The sequence below is a fragment of the Sciurus carolinensis genome, unplaced genomic scaffold (assembly GCF_902686445.1).
Source record: "Sciurus carolinensis unplaced genomic scaffold, mSciCar1.2, whole genome shotgun sequence".
Classification (NCBI taxonomy): Eukaryota; Metazoa; Chordata; class Mammalia; order Rodentia; family Sciuridae; genus Sciurus; species Sciurus carolinensis.
The window spans coordinates 603,764-618,281 of record NW_025920136.1 but is presented as its reverse complement, the minus strand read 5'-3'; the positions used below and the strand labels follow the sequence as shown (position 1 = coordinate 618,281).

At 37.1% G+C, this 14,518-nt stretch overlaps 1 pseudogene; it reads left to right on the top strand.

Moving 5' to 3' along the window:
- The window catches only part of LOC124974174 (DNA-directed RNA polymerase II subunit RPB2-like), a 56,254-nt pseudogene that overhangs the window by 24,040 nt on the left and 17,696 nt on the right, over positions 1 to 14,518 (top strand).

Below are 14,518 nucleotides of genomic sequence, written 5' to 3'. Positions count from 1 at the left end.
TTCTGTACCATTGATCCACCTTTCTGTTTTGGTACCAATAGCATGCCGTTTTTGTTACTATTGCTTTGTAGTAGAGTTGAAGATCTGGTATTGCGATACCACCTGCTTCACACTTTCTGCCAAGGATTGCTTTAAATATTCTGGGTTTTTTATTCTTCCAGATGAATTTCATAATTGCTTGCTCTATTTCTGTAAGGTACATCATTGGGATTTTAATTGGAGTGGCATTGAATCTGTATAGCACTTTTGGTAGTATGGCCATTTTGACAATATTAATTCTTCCTATCCAAGAATATGGGAGATCTTTCCATCTTCTAAGGTTTTCTTTAATTTCTTTCTTTAGTGTTCTGTAGTTCTCATTGTAGAGGTCTTTCACCTGTTTTGTAAGATTGATTCCCAAGTATTTTCTTTTTTTCGAAGCTATTGTGAATGGGGTAGTTTTCCTAATTTCTCTTTCTGAAGATTCATCACTTATGTATAAAAATTCTTTAGATTTACATGCATTGATCTTATATCCCGCTACTTTAGTGAATTCACTTATGAGATCTAAAAGTTTTCTGGTGGAATTTCCTGCTTCCTCTAAGTATATAATCAAATCATCAGCAAATATGAATAGTTTGAGTTCTTCTTTTCCTATTCGTATTCCTTTAATTTCTTTGGTCTGTCTAATTTCTCTGGCTAGAGTTTCAAGGACGATATTGAATAGAAATGGTGAAAGAGGGCATCCCTGCCTTGTTCCAGTTTTTAGAGGGAATGCTTTCAGTTTTTCACCATTTAGAATGATATTAGCTATGGCTTAGCATAGATGGCCTTTACAATGTTAAGAAAAGTTCCCACTATCCCTATTTTTTCTAGTGTTTTGAGCATGAAGGGGTGCTGTATTTTATCAAATGCTTTTTCTGCATCTATTGAAATAATCATGTGATTCTTGACTTTAAGTCTATTGATATGGTGAATTACATTTATTGATTTCCTGATGTTGAACCAACCTTACATCCCTGGGATGAAACCCACTTGATCATGGTGCACTATCTTTTTAATATATTTTTGTATGCGATTTGCTAAAATTTTGTTTAGAATTTTTGCGTCGATGTTCATTAAGGATATTGGTCTGAAATTTTCTTTCCTGGATGTGTCTCTGTCTGGTTAAGTATCAGGGTGATATTGACTTCATAGAATGAGTTTGGGAGGGTTCTTTCCTCTTCTATTTTATGGAATACTTTGAGAAGTATTGGAATGAGCTCTTCTTTAAAGGTTTTGTAGAACTCGGCTGAGAACCCATCTGGTCCCGGACTTTTCTTTATTGGTAGGCCTTTGATGACTTTTTCTATTTCTTACTTGAAATTGGTCTATTTAAATTGTGTGTGTCCTCCTTGTTCAGTTTAGGCAATTCATATGTCTCTAGAAACCTGTTGATGTCTTCAAAATTTTCTATTATGTTGGAGTATAGATTTTCAAAATAGCTTCTAATTATGTCTTGTATTTCAATCGTGTCTGCTTATGATATTTCCTTGTTCATTCCGAATGTTAGTGATTTGGGTTTTCTCTCGTCTTCTCTTCGTTAGTGTGGCTAAAGGTTTATCAATTTTGTTATTTTTCGAAGAACCAACTATTTATTTTGTCAATTTTTTGTATTGTTTCTTTCGTTTCAATTTCGTTGATTTCAGCTCTGAGTTTAACTATTTCCTATCTTCTACTACTTTTGGTGTTGGTCTGTTCTTCTTTTTCTAGGGCTTTGAGCTGTAGTGTTAGGTCATTTATTTGTTGAGTTTTACTTCTTTTATTGAATGCGCTCCATGAAATAAATCTTCCTCTAAGTACCGCTTTCATAGTGTCCCAGAGATTTTGATATGATGTTTTTTTGTTCTCGTTTACCTCTAAGAATTTTTTAATTTCCTTCCTAATGTCTTCTGTTATCCATTCATCATATAGTAGCATATTGTTTAATCTCCAGGTGTTGGAGTAGTTTCTGTATTTTACTCTTCCATTTATTTCTAACTTCAAGCCATTATGATCTGATAGAATGCAAGGTAGTTTCTCTATGTTCTTGTATTTGCTAACATTAGCTTTGTGGCATAATATATGGTCTATTTTAGTGAAGGATCCATGTGCTGCTGAGAAGAAAGTGTATTTGCTCTTGGTTGGATAGTATGTTCTATAAATGTCTGTTAACTCTAAATTATTGATTGTGTTATTGAGATCTATGGTTTCTTTGTTCAATTTTTGTTTGGAAGATCTGTCCAGTGTTGAGAGAGGTGTGTTAAAATGACCCAGTATTATTGTGTTATGGTCTATTTGGTTTCTGAAATTGAGAAGGGTTTGTTTTACATACATGGATGAGCCACTGATTGGGGCATAGATGCTTATGATTGTTATGTCTTGCTGATTTTGCTTCCCTTAAGCAGTATGAAATGTCCTTCTTTATCCCTTCTGACTAACTTTGGCTTGAGGTCCACATTATTTGAAATGAGGATGGATACTCCAGCTTTTTTGCTGAGTCCATGTGTATGGTATGCTTTTCCCCATCCTTTCAACTTTAGTCTATGGGTATCTTTTTCTATGAGGTGAATCTCTTGCAGGCAACATATTGTTGGATCTTTCTTTTTAATCCAATCTGCCAGTCTATGTCTTTTGATTGATGAATTCAGCCATTAACATTCAGGGTTATTATTGAGATATGATTTGTATTCCCCGTCATTTGGTTCATTTTTTTAAAATTTTATTTATTTATTTGTTTTTTGACATGATTTGGTTTCTCCTTTATTTGACAATTCCTTTAGGATAATTTCTCCCTTTGCTGATTTGCTTCTTTGTTTTTCATCTCTTCCTCATGGAATATTTTGCTGAGAATGTTCTGTAAAACTTACATTCTTTTTGTAAATTCTTTTAGCTTTTGTTTATCATGGAATGATTTTATTTCATCGTCAAATTTGAAGGTAAGTTTTGCTGGGTGTAAGATTCTTGGTTGGCATCCATTTTCTTTCAGGGCTTGAAAAATGTTGTTTGAGGCCCTTCTAGCTTTTAGGGTCTGGATTGAAAAATCTGCTGATATCTGTATTGGTTTCCCCCTGAATGTAATTTGGTTCTTTTCTCCCACAGCCTTTAAAATTCTGTCTTTATTTTGAATGTTAGGTATTTTCATGATAATGTGCCTTGGTGTGGGTCTGTTGTAATTTTGTGTATTTGGAGTCCTATAAGCCTCTTGAACTTGATTTTCCATTTCATTCTTCAGATTGGGAAATTTTCTGATATTATTTCTTCAAATAGATTGTTCATTCCTTTGGTTTGTTTCTCTAAGCCTTCCTCAATCCCAATAATTCTCAAATTTGGCCTTTTCATGATATCCCATAGTTCTTGGAGATTCTGTTCATGATTTCTCACCATCTTCTCTGTTTGTTCAACTTTGTTTTCAAGGTTAAATATTTTGTCTTCAATATCTGAGGTTTTGTCTTCCAGGTGTTCTACCTATGGTTATGCTTTCTATGGAGTTCTTAATTTTTTTTATTGTTTCCTTCATTTCATAATTTCTGTTTGTTTTTTTTCAATATCTCTAACTCTTTATTGAAATGATCTTTTGCTTCCTGTATTTGCTCTTTTAACTGTCAATTGGTGCGATCATTCAATGCCTGCATTAACTCTTTTATCTCATCATTCAGTGCCTTCGTTTGCTCTTTCATCTCATCATTCAATGCCTGCATTTGCTCTTTCATCTCATCGTTCGCTTCTCTGATCATTTTAATTATGTACATTCTGAACTCCCTTTCTGTCATTTCTTCTGCCATGCTGTCATTGGATTTTATTGGTGTAACATCTAGATTTGTTTGGGGTGCTTTCTTCCCTTGTCTTCTCATATTGTTCAGGTATCAGGGGACCACTAAGATATTGCAGATTTCCTCTATTGACTTATAATGTCTCTGAAGATTTCTACTATATCCCCTCTTAGCCTTCAGTAGCCTGAAGTCTTGGAGGAAGCTGATAATGTGGTGCTCCTCAAGGAAGCTGCCTCTGTAGGGGTGGTGGCCTTCAGGTGGGGTATATTCCCTGATAGTGGGCAGAGGTGCCTCCACTTGTTGACCAATGGTCATCCAAAAGAGAACTAGGCTGTGGGCTGAGGTAAGGCCTGTTTGGGCCTGTGTCTCTGGTTTTACCATCCTTGTGGGAAATCCTTACCTGGCAGGGAAGACTCACCCAGTGGGGAGGTCTCGCTGGTCTGTTTCCCTCCTATAGGTTCACCTCAATCTAGAACTACCACCTGGGCTGGGCTGCCTTCCTCTGCAATGTTCCCAGGCCCCGGACCTATCTCCTTGGTCTGGGAGCCTCACCCTTTGCAGATGAATCTCCTTAGGCTGCTTCTCCTCAGAGATTCTGCCCACAATCCTGGAAACTTCGCTCTGCCCCTCAGCTTGTCTCTGTGTGGCTCTTCCACCAAGAAACCACCTAGGTTCTGGGACCTGCTCTGCACCTAATCCCCTTGCTATGTGACCCCTCCTCTGAGCAGCCACCTGGAGCTCTGTACAGTCGCTCCGAGTCCCAGCAACCCCCCGCATGCCTCTTCCTCTGGACAGTCGCCCGGTGTTCCAGTGCGGTCACTAGGAGTCCAAGCAACTCACTGTGTGCCTCCTCCCACCAACCGCCCATAGCCCTGGGCCGTCACTCTGAGTTCAAGTGCCCCGTCCCGTTCCTCCTCCTCCTCCGGGCAGCCCCCCCCGGGTGTTCAGGAGCAGATGCTCTGAGTCCAAGCGACCCGCCACATGCCTCCTCCGGGTAGCTGGCCAGAGCTCTGGTGCGGCTGCTCCGAGACCAAGCGATCCACTGCATTCCTCCTCCGGGTAGCCCCCCGGTGTTCAGGAGTGGTTGCTCTGAGTCCAAACAGCTTGCTGCACAGCTCCTGCTCTGGGCAGCCACTCGGAACCCCAGTGATTGCACCGATTCCAAGCAATGTGCTGAGCGGCCTCCTCTACAATGTTCCCAGTTGTCCGAGTTCACTGCTCCAGCAGGGGGAGGGTGTCTCATTGGGCAGCTCTACTTCACAAAGTTCCCTGCATTCTGGGACTACTGCCCATTCTGGGATGCCTCCCCAATGGTAGAGACTCACCCAGCTGCTTTGAGTTTGTCCCAAGTCTCTCAATGTCTCCTCTTTTGAATCCTGAGTCCTGGAGCAACATGAAATGCAGCCACCCTCTAGTCTGCCATCTTGATAAATCCTACTTCAGAGTTTTAATGTAGTGAATGCAGTCACTTATCTCAACTGGAATATTAAGGAAAAGCTTTTAAAAGTCTCATTAGGCATTTTTATGATATATTTTTATATTTGCTTTACTTTTTTTGTTTTTGCTAACTGGAGATTGAATCCAGGGTGCTGAGCTATATTCCAAGCCCTTTTGTTTTTTATTTTGAGAATAGGGCCTTGCTAAGTTATGGAGGCTGGTCTTGAACTTAGGGTCCCCCACTTCAGCCTCCCAAGAGTCCCTGGGATTTTAGGCACGTGCCACTACACCCAGTGTCCTGTCTCAGCCTCCCAAGTTGCCACAATTACTGGCCTGCACCACTATGCTGTATATATTTTCTTTTCCTATTAGATTTTAAATCTAGAATGTACTTATCTAGCTTTATGGGCTTTTGGGGTAAATACTCCCTTTTGGGGTATATTGGCATTACCTGATTGATTTGGCATTTAGATAGCAAATTCAAATTCCTAAATTCTAGATGCTCTATAAAATTCTAGGATACTACAGATAGCAAAGTTAAATTTCTAGTTCCTTTTTATTCATTAAAGATTTGGGGGGTATAGTTGATGTTTTTGATGCTGGGTTCACAACTTGGATAAGTCTCTGTACCAACCCTCAAGAACTTCATCAGCATCTAGCAGAGTAACATTCATTTATATAAAGCTCCTGTACCCTGAGCTTTAGTATGATAAATGATGCCACACTGCAAAGTCAGTTCAGTGAATTATTATTGGACTTTGTGTTGTGTCAGGTACACTCCTACATTGTAGAGATGGAAAGATGAATAAAACATGATCCCTGGTATTCTGTAGTTTACTACCTACACTTGTAGATGGATGTGAGCAGGCAACTACAACATGTTACAATATCAAAATAAGAGACCTGCACACCTACTCTGTGGAAATGCTGGAGAAAGGCTTTATCACAGTCTCATAGGGTGAAAAGAAGTCTTTAGGAGGTAACATCTGAACCTAATCTTGAAGCATAGCTGGGAAACAGCACAAGGTGGAGAGGAGGGTACAACCAGCAGCTCACAGAAAAACAGCAGAAAACTTCTTAACATCTTGAATAGAGGGATGGAGGCAAGAAAGAGTGTAGGTATGTTACAGGAGCTAGAACAATTTAGGATTTTCAAATTAATATGCTTATGTAGGTTGGAAAGGGGGATTGTAAACAGTTTACAGATGGTTAGTGACATTGTTATTTTTGTTTTTTATTCACATAGTAATTGACAATATGGAGAAAAGAATTAAGGAGGACAAGGGTGGTGTCAGGAAGATTATTGTAACAGCCTGAATGAGAAGTTATTAGGACCTCTATAAGAGCAGTTTTGTAGAGCTGGAGAATGGGATCAAATCTGAGAAATTTTTAGGAAGTCACTTTTATAAGACTTCGTGATTGACTAGTTGAATGATAGAAAGCCCCGTAGAGTGTATAGTGAGTTCTTCCTGGAAGTGAGTCAGATGGCTTTTGTAGAGGTGATAACAGCTCATTAGACAAGACAAAGGACAAGTGTGTTCCACTCTGTGGCAATAGCGTGGTCCAAGGCAAAATGGTGAAGGTATGTGGCAATGTCAGTAGAGTGCAAGAATGTCAGAAGACTGGTAGGGGAAAAGTGTTTGGGTCTTCAATGAGAAGGGCTTTAATGTCATCCTCTACTGAAGCCATGTAGTAATTTCCAGTATTTCTGGAAACTGAGGAGGGTAGATGGGAGGCAAAAAGTCAGGGACATATAGGTGTGCAATAAACAGCTGATTCAAGGTACTGTTGTAACACTGGGATCGGAGGGCTAGATATTTTAGAAAATTTGAAGATTGGATTGACAGGGTATGTTTATTTATGTGTAGAAGGAGATAGAATCAACAACATGTCTATTTATGTGTGGAAAGAATAACTTGAGAGACAAAAGGTTTCTAGGTTGGGAGATCAAGGTAAGGTAGTGATGACATTAACCCTAATAGGGCCTTGATGAGAGCAGTTTTGTAGAGCTAGAAAAATGGGGTCAAATTTGAGAAATTTTTAGGAAGTAGATTTTATAAGACTTTGTGATTGACCAGTTGAATGATGGAAAGCTCCTTAGAGTATATAGTAAAGAGAAGAGTTCTTCCTGGAGGTGAGTCAGAGGTTAGGAAGAGGGTGAGGTTTGGGGTTATTTTAGGGCTCACTAAAAGTAGGCAATTTATTTAGAGCTTGGGCTTGAATTGCCTGTTGTTTTTCTCTCTAAATATTTTCTTATTGGTCTTGCTTAAAATGTCCTATATGTATTGATAATTAATGTTTGCATCTGTGTTAAAATTCAGAGACCTCAGCCTAAAAACTGTCCTAAGATGGATTAATGATATCTGCTGTAGTCAAAGGGGGAGTAAGTTGGTAGTATTTAATTTAACACTTCTAATAAATGCTAAATTAGTAGCAAAAGCATGCCACAGTGTTTCTGGATACTTGGAACAATTGAGAATAAAACATTAAAAAAAAGAAAATCTTTGCCTTTGTGGAATTAATGTCCTTGTGTTTGGAGATAGATCATAAAATGTTTATATGTTGTGTTAGAACTGTACATCACATATTTGCTATCCCTGCTGTAATAAGGTTTAGTTTAGGTATGGTTCTAAATAAGATTACCCAAGGAAAGGTTAGAAAAGTTAGGTATGGGGACAGTTACATACCCATTGTATCATGTGTAAAAATTTGACTTTTCTTCAGTGTGATACTGTGAATCTCAGAGATGCCCAAACTTTAATGAAGTTATTTTTCTCCTAGGTATTAAGCTGCTTGATTTTGCATTTATTCTTTCTCACCTGCATTGTTTAAATTCTCCTATTGGTAGAGATGGCAAACTAGCAGAAACAAGACAGTTACATAATACTTTGTGGGGAATGGTTTGTCCTGCTGAGACCCCAGAGGTAATACATTAGAATTTATATTCAGTTCAAAGAGTTTGCTGGTGATATGTAGGGCATAATTAAGAAGTAGTTTTGTAATTATTCATTATGGTTTAGACCTAAGATATTATTAATCATTTTGTTCTTGGAAAGTAAATCTTGAAATCAAATTGAAGGAAAAATGTGTATGGAAAATAATTTTTATAGATATGTAAAATCTATGTGGGTAATTACTTGATTTGTTTCTTAGGGCCATGATGTAGGACTTGTGAAGAATTTAGCCCTAATGTCTTATATTTCAGTTGGATCTCCACCTTCTTCAATTCTGGAATTTTTAGAAGACTGGAGTACAGAACGTTTAGAAGAAATTTCTCCTGCAGCTATTGCTGAGTGTGTATAAATGCAGTTTTCTTTTTAAACATTTTTTACTCTTTAGTTATAGCTTAGTATATAAATGGTAAGTGCAAAATGCTTTTGGCTTTTCATTTTAATGTGATTAAGATTTTTTTAATGGTTGCTGGTTTGGAATACATAAAGATCCTGAACAACCTATGAACACCCTGAGGAAATTGTGGTGTCAGATGTACATCATTGTGTCTGAAGTAAGAATTGTTGTGGGGCTAGGGATCCAACCAAGGGTCTGTGTACACTTGGCATGTTCTCTGTCACTGAGCAACATCTCTAGCTCCTGATGTAAGAATCTTTAATTAGCTAAGAGAGCGTGGGTCTATAAGATTTGTTAGACAAGGCATAAACCAGTGAAAAATTTTTTGTATTGGCATCTTCCTCTGAGCTGGATAAACTTGAAGTGTGAAATATATTTAAGGTATTGCTTATTTTAATCTTTACATATTCCTAAAAATTTTGACATGTGCTCAAAATCATTGAGTTTGTGGAAAAACTGTAACATCCTTAGCAAGTAGCTGGTCTCCTTTATACCTATCATATCAGAGAAGAGTATTGAGTTGCCCCAGGCCTTCTGAAGCAGTTGGACCCTGGGATTTGACTCAGGCATATTTAGCTTAGAGAGAGGAACAATGCCTCACCAAAGGCAGGCAAGGCTCAGAGAATGACCTAGAACTGAAAATTAGTGCATGATTATTGAATCTATATTATGAGCCCATTTATCCTGTGGGATAAGTGACTACGCTGTCTATAGTTGCTGTCACCACTTATCTGCACCTCTCTACTTGTTAGAACTGTTGCTCCCCCATTATACACATAAAGGAGTAAATGAGCTGGGTGTTTTATGTACCCCGTTATTCCAGTGACTCAGGAGGCTGAGTCAGAAGGATTCATATTTAAGGCCAATATGGGCAACTTATTAGATTCTGTCTTAAAATAAAAAGGGTTAGTGGATATAACTTAGTGGCAGTGTCCCTAGGTTCAATCCCCAGTACTTGGAACAAAAAAAGAAGAGTGAATGTTTTTAAAAATTAAATTTAGCTTTAAGGAGGAAAATAATAGCTATTTATTCAGCCAACCAAAATATTCAGTCATCTAGATTTTAATTGTTGGTATTTTATAGTTATAATTTGCCCTCCACATTTGAAGTGTTTAGATTGAGTTGCTATCTTAACTATAGATTTAGATTTGAATGAATTTTAATTCTTAGGACATCTGATGATTCACATATTAATTTTTTCAGTTACCTTTAATGAAAACCCACTCACATTCAGTGACCATTTCTAACATTGCAGTTTACCATTTTTTAAAACTATTTAATAAAAACACTTTTTACTTGTAGATGGACACAATATGGTTATTTTATTTATTTATTTTAATGTGATGCTGAGGATGAAACCAATGACTCACATGTGTGAGGCAAGGGCATTACCACTGAACCCCTGTAGCTCACCATTTTATAGTGGTATAGTGTTTTTGGTTTGTCTTGTTTTGTCTTTTTTTTCCTTCCAGTCACATCTTTCCCAGTGCCTGGTCTTTGGCGAATGGGTCTTCTTCCTTTAATACTTATTACTTTATCTATGACCTTATCTAAAGTAGTTTTTTTGCAGCAGCAACCAAAAATTACTTTGTGGTGAGCAGTGCCATTTTTTTGGTGGCTTAGAGTTAGGAGCAGGTTAGTACCAGTTTCAAACTTAAGATTGAAAATCAGGAGGCAAGGACCTGGGGCTTAAGCCTATTGCTTATTAAATTTGGAATCATATGTAAATTATTTATTTAGCTTTTTCTTGATAGCACCTTGTTTGAAGCATACAGTTGCTGTGACAGGATCATAAAACTTAGCTTAGGAAAGTGCTATAAATATGAGGCAACTTGTATATAATTATTTATTGTAAAAATGGATACATTGGGAGTGACAGGCTTAGGATTTACTTGTATGATACATTTTGCCAGCAGAGTAGTTATCTCACAGACTCCTTTCCCTGTAAAGTAGACTGACAGTTTTCATGACTAAAAACATCCAAGCATTTATGGCAAATATGATTAAATAAAATGAATTTAAAAGAAAGGGTTCTTTTTCTTTTCCCCCTGGCTGATGATTTAATATATGCTCTTAAATTTATGGCAGGTATCAACTCAATTTTGGCCATAGCATCATACACTGGATATAATCAAGAAGACTCCATTATCATGAATTGTTCAGCTATAGACCAAGGCTTTTTCAGGTCAGTTTCTTATACAATTTTTCAAAACAGATATATAGTGGAAATATTATTATTATTTTAAAAATAAAGAGGGTTGGGGAGATAGCTCAGTAGGTAGAGTGCTTGCCTTGCATGCACAAGGCCCTGGGTTAAATCCCTAGCACTGCAAAAAAAAAAAAAAAAAAAAAAAAAGTAGTTAAATAGATTTGACTATGCCCTGCTCCTGAAATCAAAAGGCCTGTTTGATGGTCCAGACTCTGAGGATACTGCTGCCTATATCCCTCTGAATTTTCAGATGCTAATATTTTGATTTTGGTCTTTTCTTTTGTAAACAAATACACATTTGCATTTAGACAATATAGAAACATATGAAGAAAAAATAAGCCAAATATGGTGGCACATGCCTGTAATCCCAGCAACTTGGGAGGTTGAGGCCAGGAAGATTGCAAGTTCCAAGCCAGTCTCAGCACCTTAGTGAGACTCTGACTCAAAATAAAAAAAACTAAAAAGGATGGGTGGTGTGGCTCAGTGATTAATTACCCCTGGCTTCATTCAATGGTACCAAAGATAAATTTAAAAAGAAATAAGTCTATAATCTTAAAACCCATCAATACATACTTTTAAAATTCTAGTGTTTTCATGCTTGTAATCCCAGCAATGCAGGAGGTTGAAACAGGATGACCACCAGGTTCAAGCCCAAGGACAGCCTTAGCAACTTAACAAATCCCTAAGCAACTTACTAAGAACCTGTCTCAGAATAAAAAATAAAAAGGACTGGGGACATGTCTCAGTGGTAAAGCACCCTTGATTTCAATCCCCATTACCCCCACCTCCCAAAATTTGTAATCCTCCTGCCTCTGATGTTGTTGGGATTAGAGGTCTGTGCCACTGCACCCAGCACATTTTAAAAGACAAATATCTCAACTTTCAAAAATGAAATAAAATGAGAGCATAGCAGAATATTAAGATCAAATAAATTTGGATGAGGAGTTAAAGAAAATTCTAGTGCTTTTTTCTTTTCTTCTAGATTCTATTATACTTCACTTAGGTGGTTTTATTGACAAAATTGTTTGTCTCAAATCTACTGCTTATGAAGGTTATTTTAAAAATAGGAACATTTGGGGCTGGGGTTGTGGCTTAATAGTAGAGCACTCACAGAGTGCATGTGAGGTACTGGGTTTCATCCTCAGCACTACATAAAAATAAATACATAAAAATAAAGGTGTACACCTACAACTAAGAAAATATTTTAAAATTTGGGGAATTTAGAGGGGAATTTTTTTTTTCCTCCCACTTCCCTCCTTTGTAGTTTTAGAGGGTGAACATTATGGCTTACTATAAAAACTTGTCACTGGTAACCAGCTCTCAGGGTTATTATGTAAGGGAATCTTGGGGCTGGGGAGATAGCTCAGTTGGTAAAGTGTTTGCCTTACAAGCCCAGGGCCCTGGGTTCAATCCCCAGCACTGCAAAAAAAAAAAAGGGAATCTTGTATTGGGTAGGAGTTTAGTTTGGTGTCAGTGAGTGTGAGCCCTTCCTAGTTTCACTTGTGCTTCCATGTGGTTAAGATTTTGAGTCAAATGATATTTGTGTAGCCCATTTAGGATTGAACTTTGATCCTTAGTGTGGTTACTCTTGTCCATGGCTTAGACAGTCTCTCAAATATCAATTAAATGAGAAATTGTTGGTCTAGTCCAAGTCCTTTTATTTAATAGAAAATGGAAGTTATCTTTCAAATCACGTGTTTTTAGGTCTGTTTTCTATTGCTCATACAAAGAACAAGAGTCTAAAAAAGGATTTGATCAAGAAGAGGTTTTTGAGAAGATACATGTGAAACATGCCAGGGTAAGTGACATTAATATTTAAACTGTGGAATTTAAAGTTAGTTTATAGTAGTTTTCCTAAGTAATTTTGCCAGGTTATGCCCCTTACCACCCTTATTTTGTATTATGGGAATGTATTTTCATGTTCTTCCTAGAACTCCTAGTGTATTTGCTGAATCTCTTTGTACCTTCAAGGAATGTTCCTGCATGGGGAGGAAATTTAGGAAATCAGAGAGGTTGAGTAATTTCATGGGCTGTATCTCACAGTCCTATTCTCACTGTTCTATGTTTATACTTGATTTTCAGTTTGTACATTTGCATACAATCTCACCTTTTCTCTCCCATTCTGTGATGTGGCTATAATATGTGTTCAACCATAATACTTTTAAATATTTAAAAAAAACAAAGGAGAACATATTAAGCATTTGCTGTTTCAAATAGAAAATGTGAATGTACTTTCTAAAGCTGTTATTATTTTCATGGACATGTAAAAACTACTTATACAGTGGGATAGATGGGATGTTCCAGAGAGATGTATCTTCTACAATTTTGACTTCTCAGGGGCATTGCATAAAGATGAATGTATTCAATTCCCTTTGGTTTATTCCTGTTGCTTCATTTCTATTGGGTTATTCTATATGTTAGTGAGTTGATGTTGAGTGGAGTTAAGATAGCACAAGATGGAATTCACAATTCTGTGAGGGGATGTGCAGAGAACACAGATTTTCTGTGTCTCATATAATGTGGAGTTGACAACACATACACATACTAAAAGCCACTCAGTAGATGTCTGTCATGGGAGCATCTGCTCAGTCCAGTGTTCTTTCTTCTTACAAACTTTATTTAAAAACTGTGGTATTAGAGAATTCAGAATAGTTTGTAATATTTGGGATGAGGGCTTTAGATTACTAATAAGCTTGATTTGTAGTGGTAGAGATTGCTGTGAACTTCTTATTGACTTAGAACTGTTTGATGTGTGTGGATTTTAATCTTTGTTGGGGATTATGGGACATTTTCATTACTTTTCTTCATGAGAGTATAATTTTAAAAAATTCAATGTTTTCTCACAGGTATAAGGCATGATATTTATGACAAGCTGGATGATGATGGTTTGATAGCCCCAGGGGTTCATGTATCTGGAGATGATGTCATAATAGGCAAGACAGTCATCTTCCCTGAAAATGAGGATGAATTGGAGAGCACCAACAGTTGCTATACCAAGACAGACTGTAGCACTTTCCTCAGAACCAGTGAAACAGGCATTGTGGATCAGGTTATGGAATCTCTCAAACAGGAAGGATATAAATTTCTTAAAATAAGGGTGAGTATAGCTTTATCCATTTTGTGTAACTAGTTTTAGTAAGTAAATCAATTTTACTTAACCTATTTTTATGTGAATTCAGGTTCACTCTATTAGAATTACACAGATTGGAGACAAATTTGCTAGCAGACATAGTCAGAAGAGTACCTGTGGTATTCAGTATAGAAAAGAGGTAGGTGTCTTTGATCTCCCTCACTCCTAACCCAGAGTTTGGTTGAACATTTTATTAATTCACAGTTTTCTTTAACTTAATTAACTTTTACATTTTAGTGTTGAATGTGAACATACCACCTTGAACAGAATTTATGACATACAAAAATTTGGGAGTGGCGTCTGTTCTGGTTTTGTAACTAAAAGTAAGATTTTCAATATCTGTAAGTTTTCTCTAAAAACTTTTCTTTATAGGATATGCCTTTTACCTGTGAAGGTATTATGCCTGATATCATCATAAATCCCCATGCCATCCCCCCTCATATGACTATTGGTCACTTGATCAAATGTCTTCAAGGGAAGGTAAGAGATTGTTTTGAAAAACAGGTTGTCAATGATTTTTCCTAAACAATGATAGATTGTTTCTCTCATATTTGAGCCAGGGTACATTGTTAAAAGTTGGTGTCATACTTATTTTCCAGCTTTCAAATTGGTTAAAGTTCTGCT